Below are 27,069 nucleotides of genomic sequence, written 5' to 3' on the forward strand. Positions count from 1 at the left end.
GAAGACCAAAAAAAGGAAAAGAAGATACGAGACCCGGCCAGCTCTCACTGAGGTCTGAGCTCTGTGAAGGCAAAGCGGCTTATTAGAAAGTACCCTGGTTCCGGGGATTGGATGCGCCGGGCTCAAGCCTACCCTCCCTCTCTTCCTCTGACCCGGGACTCAGCTCACCTCTCTGGGCCTCAGTTTCCTTGCCCGGAAAACCAGAAGGGTAGCACTTGTTACCTTCCTCACGAAGTTCACACAGGACCACGTGGGTCAATGGCTGAGAGGTATGTGAAATGAAATATAAAATCGCTCAGCTACAGGTTGGTATTATTTATTATCCTACCCGATTTGCGTCCCGTTGGGGAGGAAAAATTCGTCCTCTAGCCTTCTAGGTTCTGTGGGCTGGTCTAATGACCAGATTGACATCGGACAGACTCATAGGAGAAAAACAGGTATAATTACGTATGTTCAGGGATCCCATAAGGATACGAGACCCAAGGGCAGCTGAGGCTTATATGCCCTCCTGAGCTAAGGAATGCGATAAGGGCCTGGGCTTCAAAGCAGAGAAGGGTGAGTCACCGGGACAAAAAGAAGGGCAGACCAGACGTTTGCCCTTCTTGTAATGGGATGTTTGCCCTGCTGTGCAGGTGGGTCTCTCAGATAAAAGTTGTCTCTGATAATAACTCTCTCTGAGCCAGGCCCCCTATCTAAATTCTTTAGGCAGTTGAGGGGGAGGTAGAAAGCTCTTCCTGTGTCCTTGGGGCCTCCACGGCCTTCAACGCAAATAGCCCCAGGCCGAAGTGGCACATTCTGGGGAGAGTCATTTTGAACTCCTTGGGTCTTCAGGAGGCGGAGTGGCCAGGGGAGGGTGTCATTTCGTGAAGCCCGGGGGAAGGCTTCTGGGGGCAGGGACTGGGTGGACTGTTGGTCTTTCCCCAAAGATATAAATTTTTCTAGAAACGGCAGAGGCTGAGTCCAACTGGAAGCAAGAGGAGGGTATAGGTGAAGAAGGGGCTTCGACCCGGCCTCAGCCTCAAGCACTGTTGATGGTGGAGGGAGGGTGCAGGGTGCAGCCCTTGAACCTGAAAACGGGTTCAAACAGAGAGTTTGAACCTCAAACAGAGAGTCTGTCTGTCAGTTCAGGCGGCCAGTCTAGTGGAGTCATCTAGCGCTCTGGAGTCAAACAGACTCGGGTTCAATCCCGCCTGTGTCACCGACTACCTGGGGGAACTTGGGCAGGTCACTCAGCGTCTCTGAGCCTTTCCTCTGAAGGTTGTTGGAAGACACTATAGGATGCTTGGGAAGTGCCCGCCGTCACAGTGGGCATCTGGCTATGGCCAGCTGCTGGGGGCGCCCCAGCTCTGCTGAGGGGCCAGTGGGACCTGAGCCTTGCCGGAAAACTTTCTCCCTTTTTCAAAGAGGTGCTATACTCCCTTCTCCTCGTCCTAGCACCCAGGGATGTCATTTGCAACGACAGATACACAAGGGTTTCCAGATACAAAAAATGAAATGGAGGCTTGTCACTGGACATTTATTTTCACAGCACATTTATCTTCCTATAAACGAATTCTGCGAATATTTAGGTGGAAAGTACCTATTTTAAGAGAAAGAGAAAGAGAAAGGCACTTGACTGTCTCCGTCATTAAATGGGCAAGAGAGGAAGCGGGTTCCTGTTGGTATCTCTTCCTCCCTCGATTTCCCTCTTCCTGTCCTCCTACCTTAGGAGGACCAGGGCTCAGATGTGGAGACGCTCAGGGTAGGGGAGGTGGGCTGGGCTGAATCTGGGGAACTGTTTCCAACCCTCTGAGCCAGTCCTCCCGCGAGAGGAGGGATTTTCAGGGCAAATCTGCCAAGGCTGCGCCCTCCCGATTCTCATCTCCCTTTCCGAGCCCCTCTCGTGCCTTCCCCCTGTGCAAGCTGCCTCTCCCAACCCCACCTCTGACCTCAGAACTCCTTCCAGCTCTCGATTCTACTCCGTAGCCCACTCCGCCCCCTGTCGATTTGGATTTTAACTCATATCAGCCCTCGGGGAACTTCCCGTGCTGTTAACTGATTGTAGCCACTCGCACATTGCATTTTTAATAGAGCTGGTTATTATAGAGACCCAGAATCCTTTGCTGCGGAGAGAACAGGGTACAGTTAGAAGCGTGGGCCAGGTAAATCTTATGAAATACCGGCTGCGTTATTTAACAGGCGTGCGAATGCGATCTAGCGGCTCCCCCAGCTCTGATCAGCCTCCTCCCCTGCAGGGTAGGGGTCATGATACCTCCATCCTGGAGGTGTTGTGATGCTGGGAGGAAATAATCCACGTCACACATCGGGTTCAAGAAACAGAGGCTTTTATTGTTATAGGAGTTCACGAATTTAAGATGCCATCTTTTGTGAGAGGTACCGTTCTTTTACCTAGCCCTGAAGAAAGACAGGACGAAAGAAACAAAGAAAGACGTGCTGCGATGTTAAACGGCGAGAGTGCTTTCTCCTGGCGTCGAATGTAAGACGCATGCTGGCTCCTGAGACGTAAAGCTGTGAAAACGATGGGCATCTTGGAATGGACAATATCAGGCATCACTGTGGAGTGTGACGCCTTCTGTTGGGGGCTGTTGAAAGGCCAAAAAGAAAATGTGGAGATTTGCTGGCCTCCGTGATGGCAGCCAAGTTGCGAAAAGCCCAGTTCTTGGTTGAGTCTAACTAGTTTGACGGATCCAGTCTAGCCGGGCAGGAAACTTGCTCTCCAGCACACAGACTCTTACGTTGTAGCGCCAGGACCCCGAGCACATTCGGGGCGGGGGCAGGGGGGTGAGGAGCAGAAGGTCTGCTGGTCCACGCGCACCCCCTGATCACGTGGCTGGGAAAAACCATCTCCCTTTCCGACTGCGAAGTCAGACAGACCGATCCAGTTCTGTTGCTAGTCATAAAAGTGAAAGCTTTTGTTCTGTGACTGGGAAAAGGGAGAAGGCGGGAGAAAGGAGAATTGAGGGCGAGAGGGCGGGGTCAGAGAGAAGGGAGAGGAGGTCAGAGAAAACAAAATGGTACCTCCCTCCCTGTCTCTTCAACTAGGGCAAGCTGACAAGTGATGAAAAGAAACCTGAGGGAGCTGTCCAAGGGGTCAGGGTAAAACTTGAGGGGAAGGCAGCGCTGCTGCAGGGCCAGGAAAAACAGATACAGTGAGGCCTGGACTTGAAGAGGCTGTCCTCCCCAGCTGGCAGGGCACCCAGCAGGCTTCTGATGCCCAGGGATGGAACACTTAGAAGCGCTTGGAGTTGGCAGCCTCGGCACGGGCAGACCTTATCTGAGCGTGCAAGGCTTCCTCGGCAGCAAAGAGCAGTGGATGTGGTTGAGTGGCAGCCAGAGGAGAGGAATGGAAGAACACGGCAGATGCCCCTTGCTGACCACAGGGACGAGGTCACGTTCACCTGTGTGATCCCAGGACCCACACGGTGACAGGCACAGGGTTAGGTGTGATATCAGAGAATCAGTTGAATCAAGACTCTTAAAAACAGGATATCAGAAGATTTTCTAAAAAAAAAAAAAGAGAAGTCATATATGTGTGTGTGTGTGTGTGTGTGTGTATACACTCACTTTTTAATATGATAAAGTTGGCATCTGAAACTGATGAGAAGATGGACTATTTCATATATGATATTGGGACAACTGGGTAGCCATCCAGACAAAATAAAATCAGATCTATACCTGAACTCAAATACTAGGACAAATGTGAAGTAGGTCAGAGATGGAAACGCAAAAAGATCAACAGTTCAAAAGACGGTGGGTAGGGGATAGGAACGCGCAGTTCACAGAAAATAATAATGGATCTCAAGCGCATGAAAAGCTGTGCAACCTTGCTCATAGTAAGAGATAACATTGGATAGTATGCAAAAGTTTGATAACATGGTGGTTGGGCAAGGCTGTGGGAAACGCACTGGTTGAGAAGGCTATCTGTGCTCTTCCAGTCTCTGTCTCTGGCTTATCATTTCCAACTCCCTGGCAGCAATGATAACTGGGTCCATAGTGAGATTGTAGGACGCTTGGACAAAGGAAGGCTCACCAGCCAGCCACGTCCTGGTGTTGCCTGAACTTTTATAGGCACTTTCGTCTGTACACATGGATGTGAGCTGGCTGAGGGGCACTGACTCACGTTAACCGAACTCACAAGAAGCTGGTGCGTGAATTAGAATGCTAAGTCGTTAATTGACAAAGGGAGATACGGCTTTGCAATGACAGAACATGCATGTCTGCAATCCAAGGGACCTCATTCTAAAGATCAAAATACCTAGGAAGCTAAACTGGTGAGCACAAGATGACCTGATAAACATGGAAGCAAGCAGAAATGTAGTGGAACACAGTGAGGGTCGTAATAATTACCGCGAGCCAGGAGGCCTGCTAATCTCTTTCTGTACGGACAAATCGCATTATTTAATATTTACACATTCATGTGTTCAACCAGATTCATGTGTTCACGTGTCTAGTATGTGTCAGGCCGTATTCTAAACACTGAGGAGATAAAGTTCCCTGCTCTGGAGCTTACTTACATGCTATTAGGCTAGAAGGCAATAAACAAATAAATGTGTAAGATGTCAGGTGACATGTGCTATGGAGTCAAATAAAACCAGGAGAATGAGGGAAGATTAAGCACAGGACTATATGTTAATATTCTCATTTTTCTAGATGAAGAGGGTAAGCTACAGAGAAGTGAGTTGCGATATTTTCCCTTACATTTGGTACTTACAGGAATACCATATTCCAGGCGTGTCTCGTAATTCTTAAGATCGTGTCTAATAATTTCTCATTTCCTTATCTCCAATTTACAGATAACGGGGCTACATCGAAGACAGACGGTTAAGCGGGGAGGCCAAGTCACGCACCAGGTCACGTGATTATTAACAGGTGGAGCGGGATTAGAGACTAGGTGTTCCGAGTCTCTGCTCTTAACCGCTGCACCAGACAGCTTGTTCCTGTCTCTCTTCAGACAGACCTGTGTGTCAGGCTCAGCAACACTTACTCTCATAGTGGGCGGGACACACAAGAACCACTTCTCTTTCTTTTCGTGCCCTTTTCTAGGTCCCGTGCTCTTCATAGATGGATCCGACCTCTTCCGCTAAGTAGCTGTGTAGTCTTGGGCAAAGTTGCTCACCCTCTCTGTGTCAACCGCTCCGTCTGTAGGTAAACTTTGAAAGTCTGATATAAGGAAAGCACTTAGCGCAAAGCCCGGCCCAAGCAATAAATGTTTCCTCTTGTGTTGTTACAGGCAACACAGCTGCTCAGTTGTTTCAGTGTCACAGCCATGACGCCTTCACTGGAACCTCGTTGGACACTAGGGCCCACATTCTAGACTACCAAACCAAGGTCGCCTCACTAGCTCCCTTTATACCCCCTCAACCCCACACGGTAGGCACTAAGGTTTCCACTTCTCAGCTGGGGAGTTAAGGCTCTGGAGGTGAAGGAGTTTGCCCTAGTGGCCTGCAGCCGCGGCAGGGCGGGGGTCCTGACAACCAGGGCAGCAGTGCTCGCAGGGAGCGATCTCGGGTCCCCAGTTCTCACCGCAGCCCCTGCCAGGCGACACCGGACAGGCACTCCTGGACTCCCAGCCTTCGACTGGGTCTTCGGCCTAGACAGAGCCAGCCCGTGGGACCCTGTCGTCTTCACAGTGAAGACCAGATGACGTTTTTCGTACTCGGACCAGTCTGCTGCGAATCAATTGCGCAGACGCCCTCCTCTATTCTCCCACCCCCAATTCCCCCGAATTCTGTCTACGCGAGAGCTGGTGCCAACGAAGAGGTCCGCCCCGGCCCAGCCTCCGCTCATGCGCGCAGAGGCGGTGCCGAGGACTGGGCGGATCAACCCGCGCGGCTACACCTACCCGCGCGGAGAGGGCGGGGCATGCAAATTTAAAATGGCGCTCCAGCCCGAGGACGGCGAAGCTACCGCAGGTACCGAATTCCTCTTCTACGGTGTAGAGAATAAAAAATCTTCCCGAGAGTGTGGTGTGGTGCCACCCACAGTACTGTCACCGAAGCAAAGAAAGTGAGACCTCGAGTGAGCAGTGACAGGGGTCACACTGAGTCGAATATGGATGCGAGGAGGACGGAGACAGCGATGGCAGGTCGCTGGGTATCGCTTCTCGGCCTTTTGGCTAAGATCAAGTGTAGTATCTGTTCTTATCAGTTTAATATCTGATACGTTCTCTACCCGAGAACATCATATTAAACGGATTTTTGGATCCCGGAGTCGGGGTGGGAGCTTGCTCCGCCCGCTCCACGCATCGACCTGGTATTGCAGTATTTCCAGGACTGGTGCACCCTTCTCGGGGAAATAATTGAGGTTTAAAAAGTAAGAGCTGTGGTTTATGCTTTTTTTATCGCCCAGTTGCAGATTTTTTTTTTTTTTTTTTACGTTTGCAAGGTGTAACACTGCTCTTCTGTGGAAGTTCTTTTTGTGTCTGCTGTTCATCCTGCGGACCTAAGTGGTTAGGTTATGGGTGTTTGCGAGGCGTGACTAGGGGGAGGGAAGAGAAGGGTACTTTCTGCCGAACCTTGTCCCCAACTTTCTACGGGGCAGCGTGAGGAGACGAGAGTTCGTGTTTGGGTTTGAAAAAAGAGCCCACCGCGCGGAAGTTGCGGGACCTACTTCTGGTGTGAGTCTTGTGCGGTTTGAACGAAAGTTCACCACGCGCGAGAAAGAATAAAGAGTGGTCTCCGTCCGGGTTTAAATACCTACCTCATAGTGTTACCAGGAGAATTAAGTAAGATGGAGTGTGTGAAGTACTCAGCCAAGGGACTGGCATACAGTGAGTCCTCTGTGGCTCGTAGCGGTTAGTTTGGCCCGGGAAGCTAGTTTAATCTTCCTCGGGAAACGTACAAAGTAACACATCAACTTTGACCACCAAAACTCACATTGTTTTCCAGTGTGTGTGACTTAAGAAATCAGTGCTTCTCAATCTTCTCAATCTAAGGTGCACGGGGGTCGCCTGTGGACCTTACAGGAATGCAGGTTCTGGTTCAGTAGGGGTCACGGACTGAGTTGTGCCCCCAAAGTTCGTATCTGTAAGCTCTATCCGGAGGGGAGGCCTCTGGGGCCGGTGAGGTTTGGAAGAGGTGATGGGGGATGGGGTCCTCTTGTTGGGATTAGCTCCCCAATGAGAGGAGGCACGGGAGAGCTTATCCTTTCCCTCTCTCTAACACGTGAGGAGAGGGAGGGGAGTCCACCACGTGCAAGCCAAGCCAAGACTATCCCCAGAACCCTGCCACGCTGGCGCCCCGATCGGGGACTTCCAGTCTCCGGAACTGTGACAAAATCCATTTACGTTCTTGAAGCCACCGGCCTGTGGCGTTGTATTTTGGCAGCCCTGGCAGCCCTCTCAAACTAAGACCGGAGGTGTGACTTGGTGCCTGCGTCCTGCATTTCTCACCGGCTCCAGGGCGATGCGGATGTTGCTGTTCACAGACTCGCGCTTTGAGCAGCAAGGGCCTAGAACAGATTACTAGGAAGTGACCCTAAACGCTGTATGTTTTCCCTGACGATGAGTACTTTCAATGTTCTCCTGTACATCTACAACAGCGATCTGTTATGGTAACTCCGAACCCCTAACAGCTCTGGCCTGTCAGAGGCACTCAGCAAGTCATTGCCAGAGAGAAGAATGGGTGAGCGAAGGGCTGTGCCTGACAGTTGGCTGCCGGGCCTCGGGGGAAGACCTCTGCCCTTGGAAGACCTTTGGAAGCCCCGGGGGTGAGTCAGGCTGCCTCTCTCCCCTCTGAGGTTTGGGGGTGATGACACTTCCTCAGGGTCCTGTAAAGGTAAAATGAGATGGTGACCAGGAACGTGCCGTAAGCAGTGCCTGGCTCACACACGGAGGCACTAACAAACCGTCGGTGAGTAGATCTGAGCCCCACGAAAGGTTTCGCGGCCTCTGGACTGGAACTCCTTGATGCAACGCTCATGTTGGCCTCCTGACCTGGAAGCTGACCAGACTGTCCCGGTCAGGGCAGCCAGCGGGCCCGGGCGGGAGGATAAGAATGGGGGTGGGGGTGGGGGTGGGGGTGGCGGGACCGGGTTTGATTCCTGGTCGGGGTTACGGGGAGCTGCGGCGCGGCCACAAAAATAGAACAAAAAACAAAAACAGATATCTGAAACACCACTTCAACACGTAATTAATGCGGAGCTATTTGACAGTTTTTAATACCAAGCCTTTGCGATCCCGTGTGTATTTCACACTTAACAGCACATATGTATTAGGAGGAACCACCTTCCTAGCGCTCCCTAGCTGCGAGTGGCTAGTGGCTGTGACAGCGCAGGTCAACAGAATGGGGATGAGAGTGGAGGGAAACGAGTGAGGCGCTTGCCTTGGCCAAAAAATTTCAGGGAGCACCAAAAACCCAGTAATCAAAATAAATCTCTCGATTATCTTAGGATCCAGGTAAGATGCACTGTATCAAAATATTCCTTATCTTGATTGCTGAAGAGCGTTTCGGGGCGGCACTCCCTTAAATGTTTCGCCCGCCCGCCCCGAAGACTAGTTTCTCACTGGCCTCACCTAGTCCTGGCCCCGGATAATAATACTGATACCCACCCCGCGGAGTTACGGGGAGAATCAAATGAGTTAATACACACGGAGCGCTCGGCAGAGGGGCGGGCACTGGGAAGGGCTCAGGCAGCACCCGCCATCAGGTTTTCCCTGCGGCAGGGTGAAACGGCCCCATTGGGTTTCAGTCCTGCATCAGTGATACCTTCTAAGAGCTCTTCTGAGATCCAGTGAAAGAAATAGAAACTCCCCAACTAAAGTGAAGCTCTGTTAGGAAGGGGGATGGAAAAGGTTTACGCTGCCTGGGCAGCCTGCGGCCTTTGCCACAGAGAAGCGTTGCCGCTGCGAAACTTCATCCCCACTTTGCCAGAGGCCTTAATTTATTTACGGGCCTTGATGCCCAGAGCGTCCCTGGCAGTCACTCTCCTCTCTGGTGTCCTGCCACCCCAGGCCAGATCTTCCCCTCTTCACCCCTGGATCGGGCCAGGACCCTCCTAAGCGCTTCTCCGATTCAGTCTGTTTTGCACACCTTCTGTTCACTCAGCAAACGTTTACTGTGCACCTCCTACAGGCCGGGCCCTGGCCTAGTGCTGGGACACAGAGGTTAAGGGCTTGCTGATGAGGGTCGCCGCCCTCAAGGATCTCAGATTTCAGTGGCGGAGATACAGGACCGCCCCCAACGAGTGGTGAATGGTGGACTCGAAGTCTGGGGTGGGATGAAACACAAAGGAGGGCCGCAATCATCCTGGGGTGGGGTGGGGTGGGGTGCGGTGCGGTGCGGTGCGGAAGAGCCCATGAGGAAGGCTTGCTGGGGCAGCTGAAGCCGAAGCGGAGCCCAGAGGCTCTGCGTAAGAATTAGACAGGTGAGGAGGAGGTGGAGGGAAAGGAGGTCTCAGGCAGAGGAAGCTTTCTGTAGGAAGCCCGGGATCTGGGTTCATTCGTAGAAGCACCGACCGACGCAGGCGCTTGAGTTGGAGAGAATCCCTCCAGCTGCTCAGCCCGGCCCTCTGCGTCCACACACCTCCTCCCTTCCCCACTGTGGGCCATCCGCCTTCCGCCTGGCAGGGAGATTACCCCACCGGCCCTGGGAAGCCCCCACTCTAGACCTTCCGCTCCCCGGACTCAGAATGAGCGCCCCATCCGACCCTACGAAGCGGAGGCCTATTTAACACATTGCAGTCTGGACGTTTCCAGCGAAAGTGTCTTGCGACCTCGTCTTCAGGAAAACTCTCAGCCAACGGCTCCTCCCACAGGCCCCTCTAGCCGCCCACCCCGAATCCCCTACGGTTCGGTCTTTTGTCTCCGCTCGCATTGATGCCAAAGAGGAGCTCCCCCGCAGCAGCCCGGAGGATAAGGTCAGCCCGCCGGAGCCACGCCCCCTTGGGCGGGCGGGGGCGGGGCATGCAAATGTAAAATGGCGCTCCAGCCCGAGAAGGACGAAGCTACAACAGATCCAGAATTCCTCTTCTACAATGTAGAGAATAAAAACTCTGCACGAGAGTGTGGTGTGGTGCCACCCACAGTACTGTCACCGAAGCAAAGGAAGTGAGACCTCGAGTGAGCAGTGACAGGGGTCACACTGAGTCCAATATGGATGCGAGGAGGACGGTGACAGGGATGGCAGGCTGTTGGGTATCGCTTCTCGGCCTTTTGGCTAAGATCAAGTGTAGTATCTGTTCTTATCAGTTTAATATCTGATACGTTCTCTACCCGAGAACATCATATTAAACGGATTTTTGGATCCCGGAGTCGGGGTGGGAGCTTGCTCCGCCCGCTCCACGCATCGACCTGGTATTGCAGTATTTCCAGGACTGGTGCACCCCTCCCGGGGAGATAATTGAGGTTTAAAAAGTAAGAGCCGTGTGTCGTGTGTCGCTGTGCGCTCCTTTAGCGAAGCTTTTTCTGTTGGACTGGACCAGAGCTTTTTCTCCTTTCGATAGTGTTTTCAAAATCTTTTGCGTCTGTTTTTCTTGTAGATTTGTTTGTATAGATAGGTTGTATGTGCAGAAAAGGAGCAAGTTCAGTTGGGTAGAGGAAAGAACCGCTGTGACTGAGAGAGCTCTCTCACAGTTTCCCATTCTTCAGCGTTGGGAGGGCCTTCGTACTGGTTGGCGGAAGGACCCACGACCACAAGGTGACTGCCCTGTGTGCTTTGGCTGTTTTCGCATTCACCTTGCCGTCTCTCTCCTTCTGTTAGGTAACTGAACGTCCCTTTCTCCATTTTTCTCTCATTTTCCCCCAATTTTAAACCGTGTTCTTGCGCTAAGAATTTCTTCTCTTTTCTGCCTTCTCTCGAAGTGCAGCTTTGTGCTTTTGCTCAAACGTGGCGTCCTCTGGAGGACATAGTTTCTGCCCCACAGTCTTCTCAGGGGGCCTCTCTCCCACATTCCTCCGTCTGTGGAAACTAGGAAAGGAGCGGAGAGGGTATCCAAGCTTCGTCTTGAGGCTCCCAGACCGTTTCCACGTCACCCTCAAAGCAGAAAGAAAACAGTAGCTTGAGTCTTCTGTTCTTCTGTCTCTACTTCCCCCGACTTCTTTTGGTGCCTCCAGCATTACTTCTGTCCTAGTGTTTCCTGATGTCGATATCCACAGGCACGGCTTCCCTGGTGGCGCAGTGGTTGAGAGTCCGCCTGCCGATGCGGGGGACACGGGTTCGTGCCCCGGTCCGGGAAGATCCCACATGCCGTGGAGCGGCTGGGCCCGTGAGCCATGGCCGCTGAGCCTGCGCATCCGGAGCTCCTGGGCCACCACAGTGAGAGGCCCGCGTACCGCGGGGAAAACAAAAAAAAAAAATCCACAGGCAGAAAAGGACCGAGCGCGAGGGCAGCTCCCGCTGAGAGCCACGAGGATCCACCCGGAATGGAGGTTTAAATGATGGGCTTTCCGGGCTTCTCTGGTGGCCCAGTGGTTAACAATCCGCCTGCCAGTGCAGGGGACACGGGTTCGAGCCCTGGTCCAGGAAGATCCCACAGGCCGCGGAGCAACTAAGCCCGTGTGCCACAACTACTGAGCCTGCGTGCTGCAGCTACTGCAGCCCGCACGCCTAGAGCCCGCAACAAGAGAAGCCCCCGCAATGAGAAGCCCGCGCACCGCAACGAACAGTAACCCCCGCTCGCCGCAACGAGAGCAAGGCCCCGAGCAGCAACGACGATCCAACGCAGCCAAAAATAAATTTATATTAAAAAAAAAAAAAGTGATGGGCTTTTCACTTAGGTGCGTGTGTTGGTTGTACTGTATACAGCTGACTGACAAGGAGAGGTCAGTGTCACCGAAAGGAGTTTTATTACTTACAGTTCCCAAGAGAAGAGGGCACGCCACACCCTGCAGCGAGCCACATAGGGACTCGGCCTGGCCTGCTCGGTTGGGAGGCAGGAGCGGAGAGTATATGGCCTTTATCGTCCTGGGGAGGGGAGGGGAGGGGAGGGGAGGGGAGGGGAGGGGAGGGGAGGGTGGGGAGAATGGGCAGAGGCATCAAGGTAGGCCAGTTTGAGCAAGGTTCGGATTGGACCATTAGAATAGCATTCGGTGAGCTTTGGGCTACAGGGCTGTTCTCTAGTTGTGAGGTAACGGGCCCTGGGGTGAGAGAGGGCAGGGGAAATACTAGCTGGAGTGTGAGAGTAACTAGAGGAGGCAGTTGCAGATACGGGTGTTGGAAGATTGCTTTGCACGTGAACAGCAGGCTCCCAAAGCAAGTAGGTTGCACTTCTAGGAATTAGTTAGTCCTGCGAGGGGCAGTCTCTTCCAGGCCAGCAGGCCCTCAAGACGTCAAAGCATCGTAAATTATAGAAAAACTTAAAACATGATTAATCCAGTGGATGATCATTTTACTTGAACTTTCCAGTCTCGGGATTACCTAGGGGTAGAGGGTGGAAAAGCAATGAGGGCGCTAGGAGAAGCATTCGACATACACCTCTCCTACCAAGGCATCCCCCCCGCAGCACGAGATCAGATTCCAATGAACAGTATGCATTGGGGTTTATTCATTCAAGAAATATGGATTGAGGGACTTCCCTGGTGGCGCCGTGGTTAAGAATCCGCCTGCCGATGCAGGGGACACGGGTTCGAGCCCTGGTCCGGGAAGATCCCACATGCCGCGGAGCAACTAGGCCCGAGTGCCACAACTACTGAAGCCCGCGCGCCTACACAACAAGAGAAGCCACCGCAATGAGAAGTCCGCGCGCGGCAACGAAGAGTAGCCCCCGCTCGCCGCAACTAGAGAAAGCCCGCACGCAGCAACGAAGACCGAACACAGCCAACAATAAATAAATAAATAGATAGATAGATAGATAGATAGATAGATAGATATTTAAAAAGAAGAAGAACAAGAACAAGAAGACCTAGAGGAAGATTTAGGAAATTATTTTATAAATCCTTTCGACTCAAAATCTGAATATTTTTAAAATTGATAAATATGATGATATAAAAAGAACTTTCCATGAAACCTTTAAGCAATGGAATCATCGCCTTAAGTAAAGCCAAAGCCAGATCTCCAACAGGAGAAAATGTTCACCGCTTCCATTACAGACAAAGCGCCAGTCCCCTGAATGTGTAAATTGCAGATCCACGCCCTTAGGATAAAGCCCAACCGAGAATCCAGGAGGAAAAGGGCCGAAGACCCCCAACAAGGAGTTAGTTCACGGAGAGAAAATAAAGGCGTCTCTGCAACAGGAGAGGACGCTCAACCTTATTTACCCAAGATTAGAAAACTGCAAATCCAAACTACGCCGAGGTACCATTTTCACCTGTGAGATCGACCCCTCCCCCCTTTCCCCACCCCGCACCAAAAAAGCATTCGCAGGTTTGATGCCACGTGGGGTTGTTGGCGAGGCTGGGGCAAGAGGCGGTGCCGGGGAACGCCTGCCGTGCTCTTCCGGTCACCGTCCGTGATCTCCCGAGCTTCAAGGCTCCGTTTCAGTGAAGATGGCTGGGACCGCGACGGCCCTGCACCACCGTGAGGGCACAAGGGCACGCGACCGGCCTCCGCAGAGCGCCGTGCACGGGGGCCGGGCGCGATTCGCAGGCCCTTCAGTCCGTGCACGTCGATTTGAGCAAACTCCGCGGAAGTGAATCACGCTGCGAAAACGGAGATGCTAAGTTACTGATTTGCGACGGGCACTGTTGCATTCCAACGACTGTCACCCAGGGCATCCCTTCTCAGGACGACCCGTCCCCCCAGGGGACCCGAACCGTCGGGCAGAAGCCGGGCGGGAGAACACCGACGCGAGCAGACCGGCCCCGAGCAAGGAGGGGCGAGGGGGTGTGGTGGTGGTGGTGTGGTGGTGGTGGTGGTGGTGGCGGTGGCGGCTGAAGAGCCGCCTTTAATCATGGCGTGTGTCGGGCACTGGCTAAGCGTGGAGGAGGCACTCTTACTCATTGAACGGTTGTTGAATGTGCCGTGCGTGTGGGGGGGGAAGAGCGGTGGACAAAAGGCAAGTTCTTGATTGCTGGGGCTCGAACCGTGACAGCTGCTACCGTGTCAGCGCTCCCCTCGCATTCTCCGGCTGCCGCCCCTGTCTCTGGTCTGCGGCGGGACGTGCACCGGCCAGGAGGCCAGGAGGCGGGCTCCGGGTCTGGCCTGGGCTCCGGGTGCGAGGAGCCGGTCCGGAGGGTGGAGTCCGCCCGCGGCAGCCGCGCGTCCCCGGGCGACAGAAGGCGGAGCATGCAGATTAGAAACGGCTGTTCGGCGCGGGAAGGACGGGACAATCAAGTACACAGACTTTCTCCTCACAAAGGTAGAGAACAGAAAGTCTGCACAGGAGTCTAGTGCTAGCACTGTGGACGAGGCAAAAGGAGGCAGACGAGGCGTGAGGATGAGGGCGCTCACCGTGGCTTGAATAGGGATGAAGGGAAGAGGGCAACGGCCAGAGGCAGAGAGGTGGTATCGCTTCTCGGCCTTTTGGCTAAGATCAAGTGTAGTATCTGTTCTTATCAGTTTAATATCTGATACGTCCTCTATCCGAGGACAATATATTAAATGGATTTTTGGAGCTAGGAGTCGGAATAGGAGCTTGCTCCGTCCACTCCACGCATCGACCTGGTATTGCAGTATCTCCGGGAACGGTGCACCTCCCCTCACGGGGACTAAACCAGTGGTTGAAAAAAGAAGATGCCACTTTCCGGATTACTGTAGCGCGTGGGTTGTCCGTTCCCGTGCAGTGGCGGGGGAGGCTGTGTGAGCTTTGGTTTGTGACACTAGCTGGGTTCCTGCAATTCTTCGAAGGCCCCCTTCCCCCCGCCCTCCACCGTGTTTCTTAAGCCGGCGGTTCCGACTTGTGGGGCGGGGCGCGGCGCAAGTCCTGTGATCCAGTCTTTGTGTTTCACGTGTAAAGGGCTCCTTCTGTCGCCTGCCCTGCGGCGGAGAGGGGAAAACTCCTGGCCCTGGATCTTGACTGGTTTTCCAAGTGGAGGCGCGGAGTACTAACGTCGCCCCAGCACCGGGGAAGAGAGAGGAGGCAGAGAGAAACTTCAGGGGTGTAGGATCTTCTCCTATCCTGGCCCAGTTGCCCACCGTGCGGTAGGCTCTGCCGCTCTACGCCAGATGGAGGCAAGTACGCGTTCCTCGTATTTGACCGCAACGTCGGTGTTCGGGCCTAGAAACAGGCGCTGTGTGGAGAGGCAGTACTTTTAATACCTTCGTTTTGGGAAGACCCACCTCCTCATGTGAAATGGGTCGTTTAATCCCACCGGTGCAGACGGGGGCCAGGTACATCAAAAACCGCTTTTACAGGGGTCACGGAAAACAAAAAGGTGACTGGAAGCGCGAGAAAAACAGCCCCGAACCCCCTTTCCTCCTCCTTAAGTGCCTTGTTTTTTTCCTTCCTCTCTGCGGGGGAAACCGCTCTCTAACACCCCAGAGCTGTGCCATTGTTGCGGAGCGCGCGCGCCTTTCCGGCTCGCCCAGCACCGCGGTAGGCACCGGTCTCGTTCCAACTGCAGCTCCAAAGGGGCGCCCTGGGGCCTAAATTAGAGCTCCCCTGCTACAGCCGGTGGTGGTCCCCCCGTCCTTCCAACCCACTCCTCCCCGCGCCGGACCACGTGCGTCTGAGCCCCACTCCGTCGCCCCGGGGGGGGGGGGGGAAGCTGAGGCTTCCATCGACAGGCTGGATCCACCCCTGGCCGTCCTCCGTTCCTGTCTCCGATCCGCAGTGTCGTAGGTCCCCGTACTACATGTACTAGCGCAAGGGATACAAGAGAACCGCTCCATGGATCTCCATCGAAGGCTGGCCATGTGGGCCAGGTCTTCGGTTTGTACACCCCGGTAGCGGGCGCTCTTCTCTCTCACGCGGCGCGCGGCGAGACTCTTACCCGGCCCTGTGTCAGCAGAGTAAGTAAGTGCGACGCCCTTGCACTACTCGTACGCACGACGGTGGCCAATCAGAGCCTGGCTCCGCGGTGTGGTGGGCACACCAGTGGCAGGACAAGGCCCCGGCCGTAGCCCCGAAAAACGCAGGCTGCTGGGTCTACGGGCCCACTCACCGTGCGGAGGAAAACGCTCGCTCTGCGGCACGCCCCCTCACCCAGCGAGGCTGGGGCGGCACAGGCCCCAGCCTGCCACGTAACAACCAGCAGCGAAGCTGAAATGAAGCGGGGCGGAACCGCTTCTCCCGACGTCTCCACCCCCAACGCAGACCTCGTTGATGCTTGCGGAGCAATCGCTTGCTTACCGTGTTAAAATCTTTGTGGTTCCGGGCGGCCGCTAGGCAAATACTGACGATAACCGTTCGCACGCCACGAAAAAATGCGTAGGAGCGGGCGAAGTAGCAAAACCCAGCAGCAACCACCCGGGATCAACCAAAAAAACATGCGGAAACGCGAACGCAGTGACCAACACGTGGACGCTGGACATACACGTCACAGTAGCGCGAAGTGCCAGCTACGCACCAGCGCCGTTTCTCTTCTTTTTCCACAGCTTAGTTTCTCCCCCAGAGGGAGGTGCACCGTTCCTGGAAGTACTGCAATACCAGGTCGATGCGTGGAGTGGACGGAGCAAGCTCCTATTCCAACTCCCTGCTCCAAAAATCCATTTAATATATTGTCCTCGGATAGAGGACGTATCAGATATTAAACTGATAAGAACAGATACTACACTTGATCTTAGCCAAAAGGCCGAGAAGCGATACCGTTGCCACCTCCTTCGCCAGCACACCCCTCTTCTCCCTCGCCTTTCAGCTCACGGTGAGGAAACTCATCCTCAAACGAAAGCCCGCCCTCTTCCCTAGACTTCACGGCGTCCTATTGCCACAACTTGTAACACATACCTAGTTTGTCAGATCCTTTAAACTTATTGGGGGCTTTTAGGCTTTCTATTCTCCCATGCCTCCCCCGGACAAACTGCCAAGCAATTTACATGCCCCGCCCACAAGCGCGCACGTTTCCTGCTCCCCGTGTGCGCCCTCTCGCGGTGGAACCGAAACAAGCGAGTACCCGGAAAGTTCTTTCCGCCTGCTTTGCCGGGATACGCCCAGAGCGAGAGAGACGCACAGAGTTCTACCAGGTTTTGCTTTCCAGCATTTCTTTTGCTTCTCATTTTTTTCCCCCAAACATACAGCTACCTTGAAAGAGTCTTACAAGTGGACACCCACCCACCACCTAACGTCGTCTTACTGTTGTACGGACGCATACGCACATGCGTTGGCTATGTTTAAGTTCTAAGGTCAATTTTTAATAACGTCGTTTCCCACAGTCCTTTATTTTCCCTTCTATCAGTTATTCACAAAAAGACTTAAATATAAGGAAAAACAAGACGAAACAAAGCAGGTCCTTCTTGTGTCAGGGCCTACTGGGTCCCGGAGAGCAAATGTGCCTATTTTTCCCTGGATACTGAGAGATAAGGGGAGCCCCATCAGCCTGGCTGTGTTTTTTGCCACCTACGGTCAGTTCAGTGTCACAGGTGCAGCCCAGAGTGGTTAGGAGGTGGAGGTTGGCCGCGTGAGTCTCACAGCGCGGGCACGGGGCGAGGCAGCCGAGGGGGGGTGGGGGAATCTTCGTGCGGGGGAAGTTGTCTGGATGAGGGGTGGGGGTGAAGGGACGCTGAAAGGTGTGCCGACAAAACAATGAATCAATAGTCAATCTAAGAAGGAAACGGGAAATTTTCTTCGAGCCCACCTGAGGGTTATAACCGGGGAGACGGTCTTTCCGAAAGCTCTGAGGACCGTTGCGAAGAGGTAATGTACTTTTCTCCCCCGCCCCACCCCCGGGCCGCGTGGCTTGCGGGATTGTGGGATTTGGGATCTTAGTTCCCCCACCAGGGATTGAACCCGGGCCCTCCGCGGTGAGAGCGTCGAGTCTTACCCACTGGACCGCCAGGGAAGTCCCACGTGATACTTTCTGTTTTTAATTGAAGTATAGTTGATTTACAATGTTTCAGGTGTACAGCAAATTGATTCAGATATATTTATTTGCTTTTTATTATATATTCTTCAGATATATAATATATATTCCTTTTCAGATATACATACACGCTGCATATATTATATAGTATCATATAGTCTTTTCAGATTCTTTTCCATTATAGGTTACTACAAGATATTGAATATAGTTCCCTGTGTTATACGGGAGGTCCTTGTTGTTTCACTCTTTTATGTATAGCAGTGTGTATCTCTTAATACCGAATTCCAAATTTATCCCTCTCCTCCTCACTTTCCCCTTTGGTAACCATAAGTATATGTGATTTTAGGGAAGGGGTAAGTGCAATCAAGCACACATCTTGGTAAAAGGCTACAGCTACTCAGAAGGAACAGATACCTTAGGTAAGGGTTTTAGTGCTTTTCTAAGTCTGGGAAGCATGCAAGAAACTGGGTGCATAAAATTTTCTCTTGCAGATATCTAACTCTCTGAGGTCTGGTTCTGTCAGTTTCCTCCTCATCCTGATCTCCACCCTGAATCCCTTTCGGGGTGGATGGGAGGTAGGTCAGCAACTATAGAGACTAATGACTTGATCCTTGTAGAACTGGATGGTGGGTAATTCTTTATTTTACAGTTCCTTCCCTTTCGGTCTTAATTTCCACCAGGGCCAAGGGGGCATTTCGTAACCAAGCTGTGCCACTCGCTAAGAATGCTCGTTCCCAGGTCAGGTGAGGGTTTCGTTGATAGGCCACTCAATGTGCTATTGGTGGACTAGGCCCTGTTAACAATAACCAAAAGCCTCTGGACTGCCTGTCTTACCAGCCTGTTGTGGTCCAGGAAACAGTGCCCTCTTGTTGCTCCTTCCCTCATCTAGAGGTACACTATCGCATTCATTGCTCTTATAGAACTGGGTATTCGATCTATCATTGCAAGTCCCCAAGTCATCGTTATTTCTGATCTCAGATGGCCGCCAGGGAAGTCCCAAAACAAGAAAAATTTAAACAAAGCTTTTTTCCTCTGTTCATTTGTGCCTCCTCCCTCCCCTCTAGTGTGCATTGCGCACCTATGTTATGCACGAACAGACCTCCCTGAGAGCAGAAATACCTCCTGGACCATAAAGATCCATATTTTTTTTGTCGTTCTGGCACTAGCCAGATAACTCCTTAGAAGATAACATTCCTTCCTCTATCATTTCAGGGGTCAGGACTGTAAGGTCGGATCTTAACAAACGGCACCGCGAAACAGAGGAAAGCTACAAGTGAGCTTTATTAGGGAGCGCTCCCGGGCGAGGTTCACTGGTCCGAGAGAAAGGGGCCAGAGAAGTCGCGTCCAGTACTGGATGAGGGGGATTTTTATTGGGGTAAAAGCAGAAGGCGGCTTGCAAGGGGAGGGGGTGGTTTGCTATACAGGGTAATTCCTTATTTGGTGAGGATACAGCAAATTCCTTATTTGGTGAGGGCCAGGTGTTGGTTGGTCTGTTGTGGGGCGTAAGCCCATTTTCCTTTCCCGTCAGCCCCATTGTTTTCTGGGCAGGAAGTTAGAGTCTCTTGTTGATTCCCATAACAGGTGAGATCGTTATGTACCGATGCCTCTCCTTCCTCATACTGGTCGATGTTTTCTCTTATCCCCCGGGCCTCCTTTCACCCGGGCCAACGGACCTTACAAGGATAACCCACCACTCACCTTGTATGTGCACACACCCTCGGTGAACTTTATGTAAAATGCCAATTACTCATTTCCCTCAAAGATAACAATTGCTGCAGGGACTTCCCTGGTGGTCCAGTGGTTAAGGATCCTGCTCCCAATGCAGGGGGCTGGGTTCAATTCCTGGTCAGGGAACGAGATCCCACATGCATGCCGCAACTAAGAAGTCCACATGCTGCAACAAAGATCCTGAGTGCTGCAACTAAGACCCAGTGCAGCCAAAATAAATAAATATTAAAAAAAAATTTTCTTGCCTTAAAATATGAATTTTATTTCATCAGGTGGCAGGTACCAAAGGGTAGCTGAGGGACGGAGAGGGGGAGGGAGGGGGGAGGGAGGGGGAGGGAAGGAGGAAGGTGATTGGAGAGTGTGATGCTAGAAGCAGAGGGGTTAAAGCACTTAGTAAAGACTAGATCTAGGGGGCTTCCCTTCCCTTCCCTGGTGGCGCGGTGGTTAAGAATCTGCCTGCCAATGCAGGGGACATGGGTTCGAGCCCTGGTCCGGGAAGATCCCACATGCCGCGGAGCAACTAAGCCCGTGCGCCACAACTACTGAGCCTGCACTCTAGAGCCTGCCAGCCGCAACTACTGAGCCCGTGTGTCACAACTATTGAAGCCCACGTGCCTAGAGCCCGTGCTCCGCAACAAGTCACTGCAACTAGAGAAAGCCCCCACACAGCAACAAAGACCCAATGCAGCCTAAAATAAAATAAAATAATTTAAAAATTTAAGAAAAGACTAGATTTAGGGTTAGACCAGGCGAGTGAGTGAGGGGAAGGAGGAGGCACAAATGAACAGAGGAAAAAAGCTTTGTTTAAATTTTTCTTGTTTTGGGACTTCCCTGGCGGCCATCTGAGATCAGAAATAACGATGACTTGGGGACTTGCAATGATAGATCGAATACCCAGTTCTATAAGAGCAATGAATGCGATAGTGTACCTCTAGATGAGGGAAGGAGCAACAAGAGGGCACTGTTTCCTGGACCATAACAGGCTAGTAAGACAGGCAGTCCAGAGGCTTTTGGTTATTGTTAACAGGGCCTAGTCCACCAATAGCACATTGAGTGGCCTATCAACGAAACCCTCACCTGACCTGGGAACGAGCATTCTTAGCGAGTGGCACAGCTTGGTTACGAAATGCCCCCTTGGCCCTGGTGGAAATTAAGACCGAAAGGGAAGGAACTGTAAAATAAAGAATTACCCACCATCCAGTTCTACAAGGATCAAGTCATTAGTCTCTATAGTTGCTGACCTACCTCCCATCCACCCCGAAAGGGATTCAGGGTGGAGATCAGGATGAGGAGGAAACTGACAGAACCAGACCTCAGAGAGTTAGATATCTGCAAGAGAAAATTTTATGCACCCAGTTTCTTGCATGCTTCCCAGACTTAGAAAAGCACTAAAACCCTTACCTAAGGTATCTGTTCCTTCTGAGTAGCTGTAGCCTTTTACCAAGATGTGTGCTTGATTGCACTTACCCCTTCCCTAAAATCACATATACTTATGGTTACCAAAGGGGAAAGTGAGGAGGAGAGGGATAAATTTGGAATTCGGTATTAAGAGATACACACTGCTATACATAAAAGAGTGAAACAACAAGGACCTCCCGTATAACACAGGGAACTATATTCAATATCTTGTAGTAACCTATAATGGAAAAGAATCTGAAAAGACTATATGATACTATATAATATATGCAGCGTGTATGTATATCTGAAAAGGAATATATATTATATATCTGAAGAATATATAATAAAAAGCAAATAAATATATCTGAATCAATTTGCTGTACACCTGAAACATTGTAAATCAACTATACTTCAATTAAAAACAGAAAGTATCACGTGGGACTTCCCTGGCGGTCCAGTGGGTAAGACTCGACGCTCTCACCGCGGAGGGCCCGGGTTCAATCCCTGGTGGGGGAACTAAGATCCCAAATCCCACAATCCCGCAAGCCACGCGGCCCGGGGGTGGGGCGGGGGAGAAAAGTACATTACCTCTTCGCAACGGTCCTCAGAGCTTTCGGAAAGACCGTCTCCCCGGTTATAACCCTCAGGTGGGCTCGAAGAAAATTTCCCGTTTCCTTCTTAGATTGACTATTGATTCATTGTTTTGTCGGCACACCTTTCAGCGTCCCTTCACCCCCACCCCTCATCCAGACAACTTCCCCCGCACGAAGATTCCCCCACCCCCCCTCGGCTGCCTCGCCCCGTGCCCGCGCTGTGAGACTCACGCGGCCAACTTCCACCTCCTAACCACTCTGGGCTGCACCTGTGACACTGAACTGACCGTAGGTGGCAAAAAACACAGCCAGGCTGATGGGGCTCCCCTTATCTCTCAGTATCCAGGGAAAAATAGGCACATTTGCTCTCCGGGACCCAGTAGGCCCTGACACAAGAAGGACCTGCTTTGTTTCGTCTTGTTTTTCCTTATATTTAAGTCTTTTTGTGAATAACTGATAGAAGGGAAAATAAAGGACTGTGGGAAACGACGTTATTAAAAATTGACCTTAGAACTTAAACATAGCCAACGCATGTGCGTATGCGTCCGTACAACAGTAAGACGACGTTAGGTGGTGGGTGGGTGTCCACTTGTAAGACTCTTTCAAGGTAGCTGTATGTTTGGGGGAAAAAAATGAGAAGCAAAAGAAATGCTGGAAAGCAAAACCTGGTAGAACTCTGTGCGTCTCTCTCGCTCTGGGCGTATCCCGGCAAAGCAGGCGGAAAGAACTTTCCGGGTACTCGCTTGTTTCGGTTCCACCGCGAGAGGGCGCACACGGGGAGCAGGAAACGTGCGCGCTTGTGGGCGGGGCATGTAAATTGCTTGGCAGTTTGTCCGGGGGAGGCATGGGAGAATAGAAAGCCTAAAAGCCCCCAATAAGTTTAAAGGATCTGACAAACTAGGTATGTGTTACAAGTTGTGGCAATAGGACGCCGTGAAGTCTAGGGAAGAGGGCGGGCTTTCGTTTGAGGATGAGTTTCCTCACCGTGAGCTGAAAGGCGAGGGAGAAGAGGGGTGTGCTGGCGAAGGAGGTGGCAACGGTATCGCTTCTCGGCCTTTTGGCTAAGATCAAGTGTAGTATCTGTTCTTATCAGTTTAATATCTGATACGTCCTCTATCCGAGGACAATATATTAAATGGATTTTTGGAGCAGGGAGTTGGAATAGGAGCTTGCTCCGTCCACTCCACGCATCGACCTGGTATTGCAGTACTTCCAGGAACGGTGCACCTCCCTCTGGGGGAGAAACTAAGCTGTGGAAAAAGAAGAGAAACGGCGCTGGTGCGTAGCTGGCACTTCGCGCTACTGTGACGTGTATGTCCAGCGTCCACGTGTTGGTCACTGCGTTCGCGTTTCCGCATGTTTTTTTGGTTGATCCCGGGTGGTTGCTGCTGGGTTTTGCTACTTCGCCCGCTCCTACGCATTTTTTCGTGGCGTGCGAACGGTTATCGTCAGTATTTGCCTAGCGGCCGCCCGGAACCACAAAGATTTTAACACGGTAAGCAAGCGATTGCTCCGCAAGCATCAACGAGGTCTGCGTTGGGGGTGGAGACGTCGGGAGAAGCGGTTCCGCCCCGCTTCATTTCAGCTTCGCTGCTGGTTGTTACGTGGCAGGCTGGGGCCTGTGCCGCCCCAGCCTCGCTGGGTGAGGGGGCGTGCCGCAGAGCGAGCGTTTTCCTCCGCACGGTGAGTGGGCCCGTAGACCCAGCAGCCTGCGTTTTTCGGGGCTACGGCCGGGGCCTTGTCCTGCCACTGGTGTGCCCACCACACCGCGGAGCCAGGCTCTGATTGGCCACCGTCGTGCGTACGAGTAGTGCAAGGGCGTCGCACTTACTTACTCTGCTGACACAGGGCCGGGTAAGAGTCTCGCCGCGCGCCGCGTGAGAGAGAAGAGCGCCCGCTACCGGGGTGTACAAACCGAAGACCTGGCCCACATGGCCAGCCTTCGATGGAGATCCATGGAGCGGTTCTCTTGTATCCCTTGCGCTAGTACATGTAGTACGGGGACTTACGACACTGCGGATCGGAGACAGGAACGGAGGACGGCCAGGGGTGGATCCAGCCTGTCGATGGAAGCCTCAGCTTCCCCCCCCCCCCCGGGGCGACGGAGTGGGGCTCAGACGCACGTGGTCCGGCGCGGGGAGGAGTGGGTTGGAAGGACGGGGGGACCACCACCGGCTGTAGCAGGGGAGCTCTAATTTAGGCCCCAGGGCGCCCCTTTGGAGCTGCAGTTGGAACGAGACCGGTGCCTACCGCGGTGCTGGGCGAGCCGGAAAGGCGCGCGCGCTCCGCAACAATGGCACAGCTCTGGGGTGTTAGAGAGCGGTTTCCCCCGCAGAGGGGAAGGAAAAAAACAAGGCACTTAAGGAGGAGGAAAGGGGGTTCGGGGCTGTTTTTCTCGCGCTTCCAGTCACCTTTTTGTTTTCCGTGACCCCTGTAAAAGCGGTTTTTGATGTACCTGGCCCCCGTCTGCACCGGTGGGATTAAACGACCCATTTCACATGAGGAGGTGGGTCTTCCCAAAACGAAGGTATTAAAAGTACTGCCTCTCCACACAGCGCCTGTTTCTAGGCCCGAACACCGACGTTGCGGTCAAATACGAGGAACGCGTACTTGCCTCCATCTGGCGTAGAGCGGCAGAGCCTACCGCACGGTGGGCAACTGGGCCAGGATAGGAGAAGATCCTACACCCCTGAAGTTTCTCTCTGCCTCCTCTCTCTTCCCCGGTGCTGGGGCGACGTTAGTACTCCGCGCCTCCACTTGGAAAACCAGTCAAGATCCAGGGCCAGGAGTTTTCCCCTCTCCGCCGCAGGGCAGGCGACAGAAGGAGCCCTTTACACGTGAAACACAAAGACTGGATCACAGGACTTGCGCCCCGCCCCGCCCCGCCCCGCCCCACAAGTCGGAACCGCCGGCTTAAGAAACACGGTGGAGGGCGGGGGGAAGGGGGCCTTCGAAGAATTGCAGGAACCCAGCTAGTGTCACAAACCAAAGCTCACACAGCCTCCCCCGCCACTGCACGGGAACGGACAACCCACGCGCTACAGTAATCCGGAAAGTGGCATCTTCTTTTTTCAACCACTGGTTTAGTCCCCGTGAGGGGAGGTGCACCGTTCCCGGAGATACTGCAATACCAGGTCGATGCGTGGAGTGGACGGAGCAAGCTCCTATTCCGACTCCTAGCTCCAAAAATCCATTTAATATATTGTCCTCGGATAGAGGACGTATCAGATATTAAACTGATAAGAACAGATACTACACTTGATCTTAGCCAAAAGGCCGAGAAGCGATACCACCTCTCTGCCTCTGGCCGTTGCCCTCTTCCCTTCATCCCTATTCAAGCCACGGTGAGCGCCCTCATCCTCACGCCTCGTCTGCCTCCTTTTGCCTCGTCCACAGTGCTAGCACTAGACTCCTGTGCAGACTTTCTGTTCTCTACCTTTGTGAGGAGAAAGTCTGTGTACTTGATTGTCCCGTCCTTCCCGCGCCGAACAGCCGTTTCTAATCTGCATGCTCCGCCTTCTGTCGCCCGGGGACGCGCGGCTGCCGCGGGCGGACTCCACCCTCCGGACCGGCTCCTCGCACCCGGAGCCCAGGCCAGACCCGGAGCCCGCCTCCTGGCCTCCTGGCCGGTGCACGTCCCGCCGCAGACCAGAGACAGGGGCGGCAGCCGGAGAATGCGAGGGGAGCGCTGACACGGTAGCAGCTGTCACGGTTCGAGCCCCAGCAATCAAGAACTTGCCTTTTGTCCACCGCTCTTCCCCCCCCACACGCACGGCACATTCAACAACCGTTCAATGAGTAAGAGTGCCTCCTCCACGCTTAGCCAGTGCCCGACACACGCCATGATTAAAGGCGGCTCTTCAGCCGCCACCGCCACCACCACCACCACCACCACACCACCACCACCACACCCCCTCGCCCCTCCTTGCTCGGGGCCGGTCTGCTCGCGTCGGTGTTCTCCCGCCCGGCTTCTGCCCGACGGTTCGGGTCCCCTGGGGGGACGGGTCGTCCTGAGAAGGGATGCCCTGGGTGACAGTCGTTGGAATGCAACAGTGCCCGTCGCAAATCAGTAACTTAGCATCTCCGTTTTCGCAGCGTGATTCACTTCCGCGGAGTTTGCTCAAATCGACGTGCACGGACTGAAGGGCCTGCGAATCGCGCCCGGCCCCCGTGCACGGCGCTCTGCGGAGGCCGGTCGCGTGCCCTTGTGCCCTCACGGTGGTGCAGGGCCGTCGCGGTCCCAGCCATCTTCACTGAAACGGAGCCTTGAAGCTCGGGAGATCACGGACGGTGACCGGAAGAGCACGGCAGGCGTTCCCCGGCACCGCCTCTTGCCCCAGCCTCGCCAACAACCCCACGTGGCATCAAACCTGCGAATGCTTTTTTGGTGCGGGGTGGGGAAAGGGGGGAGGGGTCGATCTCACAGGTGAAAATGGTACCTCGGCGTAGTTTGGATTTGCAGTTTTCTAATCTTGGGTAAATAAGGTTGAGCGTCCTCTCCTGTTGCAGAGACGCCTTTATTTTCTCTCCGTGAACTAACTCCTTGTTGGGGGTCTTCGGCCCTTTTCCTCCTGGATTCTCGGTTGGGCTTTATCCTAAGGGCGTGGATCTGCAATTTACACATTCAGGGGACTGGCGCTTTGTCTGTAATGGAAGCGGTGAACATTTTCTCCTGTTGGAGATCTGGCTTTGGCTTTACTTAAGGCGATGATTCCATTGCTTAAAGGTTTCATGGAAAGTTCTTTTTATATCATCATATTTATCAATTTTAAAAATATTCAGATTTTGAGTCGAAAGGATTTATAAAATAATTTCCTAAATCTTCCTCTAGGTCTTCTTGTTCTTGTTCTTCTTCTTTTTAAATATCTATCTATCTATCTATCTATCTATCTATCTATTTATTTATTTATTGTTGGCTGTGTTCGGTCTTCGTTGCTGCGTGCGGGCTTTCTCTAGTTGCGGCGAGCGGGGGCTACTCTTCGTTGCCGCGCGCGGACTTCTCATTGCGGTGGCTTCTCTTGTTGTGTAGGCGCGCGGGCTTCAGTAGTTGTGGCACTCGGGCCTAGTTGCTCCGCGGCATGTGGGATCTTCCCGGACCAGGGCTCGAACCCGTGTCCCCTGCATCGGCAGGCGGATTCTTAACCACGGCGCCACCAGGGAAGTCCCTCAATCCATATTTCTTGAATGAATAAACCCCAATGCATACTGTTCATTGGAATCTGATCTCGTGCTGCGGGGGGGATGCCTTGGTAGGAGAGGTGTATGTCGAATGCTTCTCCTAGCGCCCTCATTGCTTTTCCACCCTCTACCCCTAGGTAATCCCGAGACTGGAAAGTTCAAGTAAAATGATCATCCACTGGATTAATCATGTTTTAAGTTTTTCTATAATTTACGATGCTTTGACGTCTTGAGGGCCTGCTGGCCTGGAAGAGACTGCCCCTCGCAGGACTAACTAATTCCTAGAAGTGCAACCTACTTGCTTTGGGAGCCTGCTGTTCACGTGCAAAGCAATCTTCCAAC

General features: G+C 53.0%; 6 non-coding genes across 6 annotated transcripts; 4 read left to right on the forward strand and 2 right to left on the reverse strand.

Moving 5' to 3' along the window:
• Positions 1-6,095: 6,095 nt before the first annotated feature.
• On the forward strand, positions 6,096-6,286 carry LOC115850154 (U2 spliceosomal RNA). Its single transcript, XR_004038260.1, has one exon. It is a non-coding gene; the product is annotated as a U2 spliceosomal RNA (small nuclear RNA).
• Positions 6,287-10,134: 3,848 nt separating this feature from the next.
• Positions 10,135-10,325, forward strand: LOC115850155 (U2 spliceosomal RNA). The gene has a single exon (XR_004038261.1). It is a non-coding gene; the product is annotated as a U2 spliceosomal RNA (small nuclear RNA).
• A 4,055-nt stretch (positions 10,326-14,380) lies between these two features.
• Positions 14,381-14,571, forward strand: LOC115850153 (U2 spliceosomal RNA). The gene has a single exon (XR_004038259.1). It is a non-coding gene; the product is annotated as a U2 spliceosomal RNA (small nuclear RNA).
• Positions 14,572-16,427: 1,856 nt separating this feature from the next.
• LOC115850152 (U2 spliceosomal RNA) lies at positions 16,428-16,618 on the reverse strand. Its single transcript, XR_004038258.1, has one exon. It is a non-coding gene; the product is annotated as a U2 spliceosomal RNA (small nuclear RNA).
• Positions 16,619-22,590: 5,972 nt separating this feature from the next.
• On the forward strand, positions 22,591-22,781 carry LOC132594361 (U2 spliceosomal RNA). The gene has a single exon (XR_009560514.1). It is a non-coding gene; the product is annotated as a U2 spliceosomal RNA (small nuclear RNA).
• A 1,865-nt stretch (positions 22,782-24,646) lies between these two features.
• On the reverse strand, positions 24,647-24,837 carry LOC132594362 (U2 spliceosomal RNA). The gene has a single exon (XR_009560515.1). It is a non-coding gene; the product is annotated as a U2 spliceosomal RNA (small nuclear RNA).
• Between the last annotated feature and the right edge of the window lie 2,232 nt (positions 24,838-27,069).

This window comes from Globicephala melas, chromosome 20 (assembly GCF_963455315.2).
Source record: "Globicephala melas chromosome 20, mGloMel1.2, whole genome shotgun sequence".
NCBI lineage: Eukaryota > Metazoa > Chordata > Mammalia > Artiodactyla > Delphinidae > Globicephala > Globicephala melas.